This window comes from Amborella trichopoda, chromosome 6, assembly GCF_054954075.1.
Source record: "Amborella trichopoda isolate Santa Cruz 75 chromosome 6, AtrichopodaSantaCruz75HAP2 v2.0, whole genome shotgun sequence".
NCBI lineage: Eukaryota > Viridiplantae > Streptophyta > Magnoliopsida > Amborellales > Amborellaceae > Amborella > Amborella trichopoda.
In genome coordinates this window covers 23,819,749-23,831,990 of record NC_142341.1, presented here as the reverse complement: position 1 = coordinate 23,831,990, position 12,242 = coordinate 23,819,749, and the positions used below count along the sequence as shown (strand labels likewise).

Here is a 12,242-nt window from a genome sequence, read left to right as displayed (position 1 = left end):
ACTATTCCAAAGACATTTCTAAAACTTCATAAGCCAAGAATCTTATCCTGGTTGCTCTGATACCATAACAGTCACGACACTGCCCTTTGACCCCTATCGTACTCTATCAGAAGGTGGCAGAGTGCGAGATCGCAACAAAAAGTTGCGTACATCATTCAGGTGGGAGTAACATCAACACATGTTAGAAGTGCAGAATCAAAACAAACCACGAGAAAATAAATAAAACTCATACAAGCTCTAAAAACTGAATAAATTAAAACCATTAAATTTCAATAAAACTCTAAGATTCTTTACACTGCTATTCAAGGCTTACAAGCCTGACGTACAATACATTGATCAAAACAACACGTGGTAGTACACCAGACACATACTATGCAAAAAGAGATCCCTGACAGGTCTGAAGCTTCAAAAGTCTGTCGTCACCACTCTCTTGCTCTACTCCCACAGACAAGTGCTATCACTCCACACAGATGAAAGTAGGCGGAGTGAGCTATAAGCCCAGTAAGTAGATCACTACCCTTACATTCCCACCTACATGCATATACATAATAACACGGTCTATAGTTTATCAGAAATCATATTAGCATCATAGAGTAGAATCGTGCATCAGAATATATATATATATATATATATATATATATATATATATATATATATATATATATATATATATATATATATATATATATATATATATATATATATATATGTATATGTGTGTGTGTGTGCGTGTGTCTGTTTGTGTGTGTGTGTGTGTGTGTGTGTGTGTGTGTGTGGTATATAAAGAAAGTAACATTCAGATATCATAGTATCCATTATTCTTGAGATGGCAAATACATCTATGCTTATTACAGTTACAGTCAAATGTTCACACAGAATGCCTAATTCAGTCAAGCAGAACATATCTAATTACTCCCAAAGTAGAAGCCACATCGATCAAGCTAAGCCAATCCTGTAACTTGGGGCTTCTACCCTCATCCAAGAGAGAGGATAATGACAAATGGAGGTCCTATTTCGTAATGTCCTCACTCATGCACATAATCCCCATCACTCTTTGGGGTTCTTGATAGGTTGAGGCTTTGCACGACACGACCCTCTCCTAACGCCTTCAGGTGGGAGGGCGTTACACTACCACTAGAGGGCCCAATGCGTAGTGCCCATAACAATTTGGGGACGTGACCCACCCGGTTATTCACAGTCACTTCTCGACTCCACTCCTATCAGAGGAGTCGAGGTATAGTATATCCAACTACCAATGGAGGACCCATTGCGTGGTGGTCATATCATAGATATCAATTTTCGGTATAGCAGAATCACAAATCCAACTACCAATGGAGGACCCATTGCGTAGCGGTTAGGGCACATGTAACATAATCACAATATCCACTACCAATGGAGGACCCATTGTGTAGCAGTCATGACACATATAACAAAATCACATATAACAGAATCACAATATCCACTACCAATGGAGGACCCATTGCGTAGCGGTCATGACACATATAACATAAGCGTATGTAACAGAATCATAGTATCCACTACCAATGGAGAACCCATTGCGTAGCGGTCATGGCCAGAATCACAATATCATATTTTAAGTATCACAATCTCATAATTTTCTGCAATTTCAGACAGTGATGTCCAACCACAAACAAGGCCATAATGCTCGATCCATTTCGAATTCGAAAATGGTTCCAAAGTAAAAATTTCACTAGACATGCATATCTTTCAAATGGGGGTAGTTTGAAAGTGTTTGAACCCAGTTTGGCCCTTTAAAAGCTCATTAGAAAGGAGAAATCCCATCAGAAACTTACTGTGCAATTGGAACAGTGACATGTTCCACTTAGCACCATTATAACTTTCAATCCATCAAACATTTTAACGTGGTTCCAAAACCCAAATGTGAGTAAAAATAAGTATCTCTCCAACAAGGATAATTGGAAAGTGATTGGACTCCATTTGGTCATTCAAAAGTCTATGGCATCCAAAGTGATGGTTCTGAGTTTTAATAAAATATGTCCACAGTGACATGCCTTCACTAATTACTGCATTACTTTCAATCTAAGAGAAATTTCAAAATAATTTCATCATGCAACTTTAAGCTTACTCAAAGATATTTCAAATGGCGGTGATTTTAGAGAAAATGGACTTCATTTCGTTAATTAAAATTTGTGACAACAGAGACATTAGTTATGCACTTTTACTAAATTTGTAAACAGTTACCTACTTGTACATTTTGAAGCATAACTCTTCATGAATAAAGAATTTGAGCAACATCCAAACATGAACATTTGAGTAAACATAGATATCTTTCTAATGGTAGAAATTTGAGGTCAATTGGGCCTCATTTGATAGGCTAAAAGTAAATTAAAACTAGAAATTTACAGTGCAGCCATGACATTTCTCAAATCACAGTCAATTAATCCCATGTTATGTTAGGTTTTAACATACAACCCTTCTCATTATTCATTAGATGCATATAACACTTAATCACAGATTTTCATGGAAATCATAAAAGATTTCAATGCTTATTTTGACATGCAATGGTAGGCTAAAATTCTGGAATACATGGCATAACAGGGTACACATGCAGTCTTAGTTCATGCCTAAGGACCTACAAGATAGATGATCCACTTACCTTAGGTGCACAATGTCTCCAAATATTCTCCCACAGTCTTCTTCTCCAAGTTCCTAACAAGGCTCTTCAATGGTGAACAATGGCTAAAATAATGGGGATCAAAGTTGGGAGGCTTTAGATAGAGAAAGTGAAATGGTGTGTGGGAGAGGGAGAGGCTTAAGTACCTTGTAGCTGGGGTGGCAGTCCAAAGCTTGCCAAGTGGAGAGCAACGTCCATGCCAAAGCATAAGTGGCGTGTGTGCTCAACACGAGACCAGCATGTGGCAGTCACTATCCATGCATGACAGTGCTACACATGGTGTTACCATGCACAATGGTGCTCCAAGGGACGATGCCTCTCTTCTCCAAACGGCGATGCCTCCAAACGGTGATGTTTCTCTTCTCCAAACGGCGATGCCTCAAATGACGATGCCTCTCTTCTCCAAACGGCGATGCCTCCAAACGGTGATGCCTCTCTTCACCAACCGGCGATGCCTCTCTTCTCCAAATGGTGATGCCTCTCTTCTCCAAACAGTGATGCCTCCAAACCGCGATGCCTCCAAACGGTGATGCCTCCCTTCTCAAAACGGTGATGCCTGATGCCTTCAAACGGCAATGCCTCCCTTCTTCAAATGGTGATGCCTCAAAATGGCAATGCCTCCAAATGACGATGCCTTTCTCTCTTTGCAGGCGGCGTTCCCCCTTTTCACGAGCCTGGCGTTACCCCTCTTCTTATCAGACTCCTACCGCCGTGCATGTTTCCCAAGAAAACCTTGGCCCTTACACGTGCCGCCCATGCGCACCACGGTTCTTGAGAAAGTGGTCTCTGGTCCTGGGCTCTCATGAACCTGGGTCCCTGTTAGGCGGGTCTTCTTGACTGGATCGACGAGGTCGAGGCATCCAACTAGCTTGAGGACTCCACTGGGGATGCGCTACACCATCATTGGCCCTTCTTTCTTGACCTTGCTTTCTTTCATTCCCACTCTCTTACACACGCATGGCTTCGAGGTTGTTTAACCCCTACGTCCGAGTCAGGGATTTATGATCCCCACAAGCGTGAGTCTGTCTTCCATGAGTCAGGTTCCGTTAACCTCGTTCCCTGTTTTTCTTTTGAGTGTTGATTCAGTGTCGCGCTCCCATGTTCTTACCCAGCTTCAGGCAAGGAGGGACTCACAAGTCCTTCACTCCCTACCCCCTGGCATTGGTGGACACACCGCCAATGTCCCTTGCATGGGTGGCGCAACAACCGCCCCACATAGCATGCACCCAGTTATCGGTACGTTACTTGTCTATCCTACTGCTCGGAGCAGCTGGAAGGCCACCTCTTCCCCTCTCGCAACTAGCAGTTCACTTGCCATTGCCTCTAGGGTAGCCGTAAGGCTGCGCCCCACCCTCTATCGAAGGTTCGACACTACCAGGAGGAGGCTCCAATGTCACCACCTCCAACACACCCACCGAGGCTTGTGGTCTGCAAACTAGAGCTGCACCCCGAAGTTTCCCTCAGGCTGCTTCGGATCACTATTTGGAACTCGACCTTCTAGGACCAAGCCCCATACACCACATGCATCACCCAACTCGGGGCAACCTTGTCATTGCACCCCCTCGAGCACACGGATGATTACCCACTCGTCGCTCCTCTTTACACATATCTGCTCACCTCGTGAGGGGTGGTCACAAGGCCGTTTCGTCATGCACACCTTCTCGTGGAGCTGGGCTTCCTAAAGCCCGATCTGCTGCTCGAGCCATGTAGACCCGCAAGTCGCCGCCCGAAAGTCTTCTTCTAAGGGTGCACACACACTGGATCCTCATACTTCTTTGAGCTCCTGAGGTAAAGGCCACTGGTAGGCCTCCTCTCCCCCGTTCGCCCCTTCTTCCCCAGTGAAACCTTTGACCAACTGGTACTCTAAGGTCTTCTTTGTGAGTACCCTTCTTCAGTCCCCTTTGTGGCCTCACATGGCCATCGGAGCTCGAAGGCAAGCTCGGGGCAAGCTCTGGTGGTCAAGAAGGTGCAACATTCCCTCTCTCCCCCGATTAGATCGGAGCTGCTTATGAAGGCCAAGGCTCAGACCCTCTCAGGGCCTCACTCTTTGCCTCGGCTAATGGAGGTAGCCCTGGCCTGCTCAAGGAGAGCCAACCGGTTACGATGCTTGTAAGGACCCAAAATTTTCTGGCATACTGGAGGTAGCCATCGTGCGTGCATGAGAAGCCACCGTGTGTGCATGAGAAGCCGCCGTGTGTGCATGAGAAGCCGCCATGCGTGCATGAGAAGCCATCGTGCGTGCATGAGAAGCCATCGTGCGTGACAAGGGTGCTATCCTGCGTGACACCGTTGTACACGATGCCGCAGTGCACATTGTCGCCATGTGCATTGCTGCCAAGGAAGAAGCCACTGTGCACAGCAGAAAGAAGAGGGGGCACCACCTGTTTGAACACATTTTTAGCACCTTGGTCCCTGATGCGGAATAAAGAGGAAACCGGTCAATAAAGCCTAAAAAACAGTGAAAACTTTAACATTCTCAGAGTGGCTTCAGAATTAGTGAAGATCTTCATCAACACTCCAAAAGGCCACCTGCCAAGTTTTGTCACATTCCAACATGTTTAAGGCAATGAACATAAAGAAACAACTTCAAAAAATTGTCCTTTAACACCCTAAAAAGGCCCCATATAACTGAAACTATATTTTCGTTGGGTCAAATCGCCATGGGACCATCGCCATTGGATTCGACACAATAAAAACCCCCATAAGCCAAGTTTCGACTTAATCAGGCACTCCAGGATAAAGTTATGAGTAAAATACTGGAAAGGGGTAGGCCGCACACTATTCCTGTGTGGCCACCGTCTACCAAAACACCATTAAAGGTGGTTTATTTTTACAGTCACAAAAAGTAACTTTCGAGGCCTATATCTCACTCGATTCGAGTTAGATTGCGCTCAAACTTTGCGAATGTGTTCGTCTCGTTAAGACGAGCGTTTTGTTATGTAATACGCCTTATGACGATGCCCGAGCAGGGAGAAAAACTAAAAAGAAGTTGCTAATCTGTGAAGAAAATTGCAAAAAATTTAGCAGCAGCGCGCCTCACTGCGATGGCCAAATTATGACGCTCGGGTACCCAATCAACACGAAACCAACTGCATTAGGTGCGTAAGGTCCGAGGCTATCTCTAGTCTGAACCTCGCGTACGATGAACGATTGGATATCAGCGTCGAAGTTGCTGTAAATGTCGGCTGGCGAATTTCAAGATTTCGACCAAAAACCCAAGTCGACGAAATCTTCATCTGGACACGAAATCGAATTGCGTTTGTTGCAACCTGATCGTGTCGACATGCTCAGTGTGATTCAACGAAGAAACTGAAGAAAAACATTAGGAAACAAGAACACTAAAGATCCAAAGTTTTCAAGATTATATCAATTCTCATGATCGTGGCTTAAAAACACGATCTATAGTTCGAAATTGGTATCAAATCGATCGCCATGCCAAACCCTACAAGAAAACGATCATCTTTTGATCGAACGAGCATCAGAGCAACCCCGGATCAGTCATGGAAGATCTCGCAAGTTCTAAGGCAGCAGCAGAGACTGTTTCAAAATTCTATGAATTATTAGGTAGGGGCAAAACATTCATTTTGCACCTTATTTTCTTAATTTTATTGTAAATATTTTCAATTTTAGGTAGTTTTTGGGCATCCACCCATGTTTGGGCTCAATTCTATATAAACATGCTAAACCTAATTGCAAATGAACCTTCGATCATTCAATAAAATTTTAAATTTTGGCTTAAGTTCGTGGGTACGTTTTGGAGAGAAAGAGATAAAAGAGAGGAAAAAAGAGCTTATACCTTTTGATAAAGTGATTTTCTCTCTCCTCCTCTTTTCTCTCTCATCTCTGTTATCTCTTTCTCTCTCTTCTATTTCTTTCTCTATCTTCCTTCTCATGACTGAGATGATGGTTCAAGCCCCTCCTAGGCGGTGAGCCCCGTAGTCCACATGAGTGGTAGGGCCAGCCATCACCTATGTCTTCCTCATCTCTATCTCTCTTTTTTACTTTCTCCTCTTCTTTTTTCTCTCATCTCTATCTCTCTTTCTCTCTCTTCTGTTCTCTCTTTTTTTTTCTTTTTTCTCCATTTTTCTCTCTTTTTCTCTCTTCTTTTCTCTCGCTTCCCTCTTTTCTCTTTTCTTTTCTCTTTTCTTTTCTTTCTCCTCCCTCTTTTCTCTCTCTTTTTTCTCTCTCCTCCCTCTTTTCTCTCTCATCTTTATCTCTCTTTCTTTCTCTTTCTCTCTCCTCTTTCACGAACAACGAGTGTCTGCTCTTTCACAGACGACCAACCCATTGTTGTATGTTTTTCTCATTCTCTTTGTTTCTCTTTTTCTGCTCCTTGTGGTCTGGTATGACCATAACCCTCCTCTTCTCTCATCCCTGTGGTCCCTCACAACCACAACTTTCTCCTCTCTTTTCTTGTGGTTTAACAATACCACAATTTCTCAATTTTCTCATTCTTTTATCCCTGCAAGTCAAGTCGACCAGCTTCATATGCACTCTCGGGTCTACTTCCTCTATTTTTTCCTGGTGGTCCCTCGTGTCGATCTTCCTCTCTTTTGTATGTAATCCTTCATATTACCCCTCTGCTTTTTATGTGATCCTTTATATTATCCTTCTTTATGCCTTTCGTGCGCAACTACTATTTTAAAAAACTCTTCAACTCAATACCTGGGCAAAACACACCCCAGTGCTGTCTGGGCAAAACATACCCCATGACCGTATATGCAAAACACATCCAAGCGCTCTCTTATGCTAACAAACCTTAAAGCCGCGTGAATTTCTCTTTAACACCGCGCGTGAATTTCTTCTTGTCGCCGTGTGCGTTCAACCTCTGCTCATTTCTACTCATTGCCGCACGCGAGCCGTGCGCTTTTCTCCCGCATTGCCGTTCCCTCCCTTCAACTACGGCTCACCCCAGTGGCGACTGGGCAAAGCATACCCCATGACCGTATATGTAAAAAACACATCCTAGCGCCCCTCCTATGCTAACAAACCTTTAAGCCGCGTGGATTTCTCTTTAACACCGCGCTTGAAGATTAACCTCTACTCATTTCAACTCATTACCGCACGCGAACTTCATCATTGCCGTGCGCTTTTCTCCCGCATTGCTGTTCCCTCCCTACAACTACGGCTCAGCAGGTCCACTACTACGCCCCCCCTTTTCTCATTTTACTTCTTTCTCTAACTCCCTTAAACTAATCGCCATCCTCTAACTATTCTCTTCTCTTGCACAGCCCCTGTCCACCCCCTCTCTTATCCTCCCATCGTCCTCTCTCTCCCTCAAACTAAAAAATGGAAAAAAAAAAAAAAAAAACAACAAGCTCCCTGCAACCAGCACGCGCACGCTGCCACACACCAGGCAGCCACCTCCGCCTCTCTCTCTTCTCTATGCATTATGGTGATCTCGTCTCAATCTTCGACTCTCCATTCCAGTCATCACGCTGCTCACCTCTTTCCCTGCAACTCCCATCGGCCCGCAACCAACCACCATCTTTTCCCACCTCGCGGCCAACTGCCATTGTCCTTCAGCCTGCTGCCCCTAATCTCTGCCACCAACTTCTACCACCTCATCCGCTTTCTGCTGTAACCACCACTAGCGGCCATCACCTCACCCTCTTCTTCCTCAATCACTTGCCTGCAGCCACTTCCACCCATCTGTAACCACTCGCACACCTCCTCTCTCCGCTCCTCAGCTGTCTCCTCCCATGTCCGCCACCTGCCTGCAAACTCCACCATCTCGCTGCTGCTCCTTCCCTGTTCCTAACAAACTTCCGTCTATCTCAATCGCAGCCCCAACCTTGTTCAGCCACCTCCGCTTCTCTCGCTCTCGGGCCCCTCTCGTTTACCTTTCCACTCGGGCCCCTCTCGTTTACCCTTCTCTCTCTCTAAAAAACCCACTAGTGTTTTGCCCTTTCTTTTTCGTCCTTTTCTTTTCGGTCGCGTGAGTTTCGTTTCGCCCACCCTTTTTTTTCGTTCTGTTCCCAATCTTTCGTCCAACCCTCCTTCACCTCGTTCTCTCACATGGTCACCATTTTTGTCCTTATTCCACTTATCCCTTCTTCCTTTCTTTTTATGATTATTTTATTACCTCTCACAATTTATTCTTACTTTGTTCTCTTTGACTTCATTTCTATGCGACCTTTTTGTCTTACTTTATTTTTATTCCTTTATTTCATGTTACCTTTTTTTTTTTGTTACTCAACTTTATTTTCTTTTCTTTTTCTTTACATCCCTTTCCTTTTATTTTTACGCTACGCCCTTTTCACGGTATTTCCTTCCATTTTATTTCTTTTTATTATTATCCCACTTAAACTCACCCATTCCATTTATTTCACCTTAGTTTATTTCAATATAATTCCTTTACTCCATTTATTTTATATTATTTTCCCTTACCATATTTACTCTTATTTACTTCATTTATATTATTCCCATTACCTCATCTTATTTTATTTTAATTATTTGTTTTTATTTTACTTCATATACCTCTTTTATTTTATTTACCCCATGTTATTTTATTTTATTTTATCCTTTTTATTCTATTTTACCCACTTCATTTTATTTGTCTCATTTCACTTCATTCAATTTTAATCCTAATTCCATTTTCTAATTTTATTTTATTTTTACTTTTATTTTAATTCACCTCTCTCTTTTTTATTTCATCTTGTAACAAGGTGGGGATGTTGCCTCACTTGTCGGTACTTCTAATGTGTGTATGTGTGTGTTTGCAGGAAAGGAGAAACATGTCAAGGGAGGCGATTCCAAACCGGCCATAGGCCAGGGGCTTTCCAATGTGATCTAAGAGGGTGGCCACGCGAGCCAGCCCGAGCGTGTTACGAACCCACGTGAGGTAAGTCCCGCCTCACGACTTTAATTCATCTCTCATCGGTTGCTACTCTTGCCCACGTCTTCTTTACGTGGTTCCCGAGATAGCGATCTCAAAACTCGGGTTTCCTAAAACCTGAGACACGTGCTGCTAGTTCGTCTAGATCTGGAGGGCGAGATTGAGGCACCTAACCACCGCTGTACGCAACATAAAGCAGAGGACACCACCAAGTGCAGAAGAATCTTTCTCCCATGATTGTTTGCATGCTTCCCGTGTGCCAAGTGGCACCTACATGTTTCTTTTATGTCACTTAGCTTTTGTATGCTACCACCTCCTCCCTTTGGCCTATTTAAACCCCTTCTCACCTTTCTTTAAGCCTTTGCTCTCTCTCTCTCTCACTCATGCCCACCCTCCTTAGCCCTAAGACTCGAGACCCTTAACCTATCATTGGATCTTGGCCTTTTGGAGTGCAATTGGAGTTCTTTAGTACTATAAGTGGATCTAAAATCCTATGTTTCATGCCTTGTTTGATGCATGTTCAACTTGTTTGTTAAAGTATGAAAATTGAGTAGGGATATGGATGTGATTGTGGAAAGATGCTTATGAAATTTTGTTAAGTATGCACTTTGTATTTCCAAGATTGTGACTCTCCTTTGAGTAATTGTTTAAGAGCTGAAATTATCTTTGTTGATTATGAAATTTGTGGATAACTATCCCTTTGAGTCTATTTTAAGAGAGAAAAGACCCCATATCAATATGTCTTTTGATTGGAAAGTCATGAGCCATTGGCTAGAACATGCCAGAATTGTGAAAAGAAATTCTAGAAACTTTACTTGTTTTTGTATTGAACGGTTTACTGACCAAATCAAGTCAGAATGAGATAAAACGACTTTTTAATAAAATACTAGTGAGTCTACTTTAAACATGATTTTGGAATCAAAACGAAATTCCCTACAGTTTGGAAATATGTTCTTTTTACGATGAAGATGTTATTATAGTGATGATAGGAAATTTTCCAGAAACTTTATATGTTTTTATATTGAATGGTTTACTGACCAAATCATGTCAGAATGAGCTCAAACTACTTTTTAATGAAAGATGAGCGTGTCTACTTTAAATATAGCCGTAGAATCAAAACAAAATTTCCTGCGGTTTGGAAATTATGCTTGTTTTTCTATGAAGATGTCACTATTGTGAATGCAAGAACTTTCCCAGAACTTTTACATGTGTTTTGTGTTAGAATGTTCACTGGCCAAATTATGTCAGAATGAGTTCAAACCACTTTTATATGAAATATGAGTGAGTCTATTTTAAAAATGACTTTGAATCATATTGAAATTCTCTGTGATTTGAAAATTATGCTCTTAAAGGTGGACTATGTTCACTTCTCAAACCAGCAAAATAATTCGAAAATTTAATGAGCCTTATGATTTGTGTTTTTCTTTGGACATACATGTGTGCATTAAAGTATGCTCTGTGGTGGTAAGAATGCCTGATAATGAGATGGGCTCTGTTATGATATAAATGCATGCTGTAAGATATGCCTTGTTATGATATGTGTACATGACTATGATAGACGTTCTATAGTGATATGTGTGCATAATTCTGAGATAAATGATATGTACGTAATATGTGTGCATGATTCTGAGACAAGTTAAGTGATATGTGATTTTGTCGGCATGCTTTGAGCGTATTGCATGGCCGTAATGTGCTTTGATAAGAATGTTCTCTAACAAGACTGTGCTCTGTAAAATGTATTATGATAAAAATGTGCTCTGATAAGTGACACTACGCAACAGGTCATTCGTTGGTAGTGTAATGTGATTTGATAAAAAAGTTGTGTTAGCAGTTGTGATATTCCCTTAACTCCATATGATAGGATGGGAGCTAGGATGATTATGTGTGTTGGGATGGGTCGCAACCCCCAAATGTTTGTATGAGGCACTATCCATTGGGACCCCCTTTGGTAGTTAACTCTCGCTCGCCAGAAGGGCACATGAGAGGGCCGTGTCTTACTAGGCCTGTGCCTATCAAAAGCCCTAAAGTGCGTTGGGATTGTATGTGTGCGTGTGAAGCCATAACTAAGTGGGTCACCCATTTGTCATTGTCTTCCCTCCTGAGTGATGGTAGAAGCCCTAAACAATGGGATTCACTTAGCCTAATGAATAGAGCTTCTACTACGAGAGTAGGTGAATTAGGGAGTGAGTTGGTTAATGCCTGTTAATGTGGTTTATACTTGTTATGCTTGTTGAGTTATAGTTATGATGATCGTTATGATGCTCGTGATGGAAATATTTGATAAATTGCTAATTCATATGATATCTGCATTGTAATTACTTATCCCTGAAAAGAATCGTTCACGACACATTGTTAGATATAATTGTGAGGTATGACATCGGGATCTACTCACTGGGCTTTATAGCTTATTCCTTTAACTTCCATCCTTATAGAGCATTAGCCACAGGTCGAGGACTGCCGATATGGGAATTGCGGCTGGCGGTTAGAGCCCCGTGTTACTTGCAGAAGTTTCTTTATATTGTAAGTTTTAGATGACAGTTTGGCCATAGTTTTTGTCTAATTTTGAAGTTATATAATGATTTGGGCCTTTGATGCCCGAGACTCTTTTGTAATACTTTGAAATATTATGTACAATGTATTTACAGTTTGGGGATTGGGTTATCCATACTTCAATGAATGTGTGTGATATGGAGTTTTTGTTTTATTTCATGGGTTGTTTTAATTCCATCTTTCTAAAGCGTTGAGCGC

The 12,242-nt window shown here is 42.2% G+C and overlaps 2 long non-coding RNA genes across 17 annotated transcripts in view; one reads left to right on the top strand and one right to left on the bottom strand.

Moving 5' to 3' along the window:
- Positions 1–303: 303 nt before the first annotated feature.
- Positions 304–7,048, bottom strand: LOC148781673 (uncharacterized). Of its 2 annotated transcripts, XR_016058661.1 has the most exons (4): positions 6,453–7,048; positions 2,803–5,037; positions 2,639–2,691; positions 304–531 (listed from the first exon to the last, which is right to left on the bottom strand). It is a non-coding gene; the product is annotated as an uncharacterized LOC148781673 (long non-coding RNA). The 2 variants fall into 2 exon arrangements; XR_016058660.1 differs by having other exon boundaries at positions 2,639–5,037.
- A 67-nt stretch (positions 7,049–7,115) lies between these two features.
- LOC110007776 (uncharacterized) overlaps positions 7,116–12,242 on the top strand; it is a 29,243-nt gene continuing 24,116 nt past the window's right edge. For 5 of the 15 annotated variants that reach the window (XR_016058656.1, XR_016058655.1, XR_016058651.1 and 2 more), the window contains exons 1-3: positions 7,810–8,677; positions 9,382–9,500; positions 11,941–12,014. This is a non-coding gene — a long non-coding RNA (uncharacterized LOC110007776). The other 10 variants (XR_016058658.1, XR_016058659.1, XR_016058654.1 and 7 more) reach the window with 9 other exon arrangements.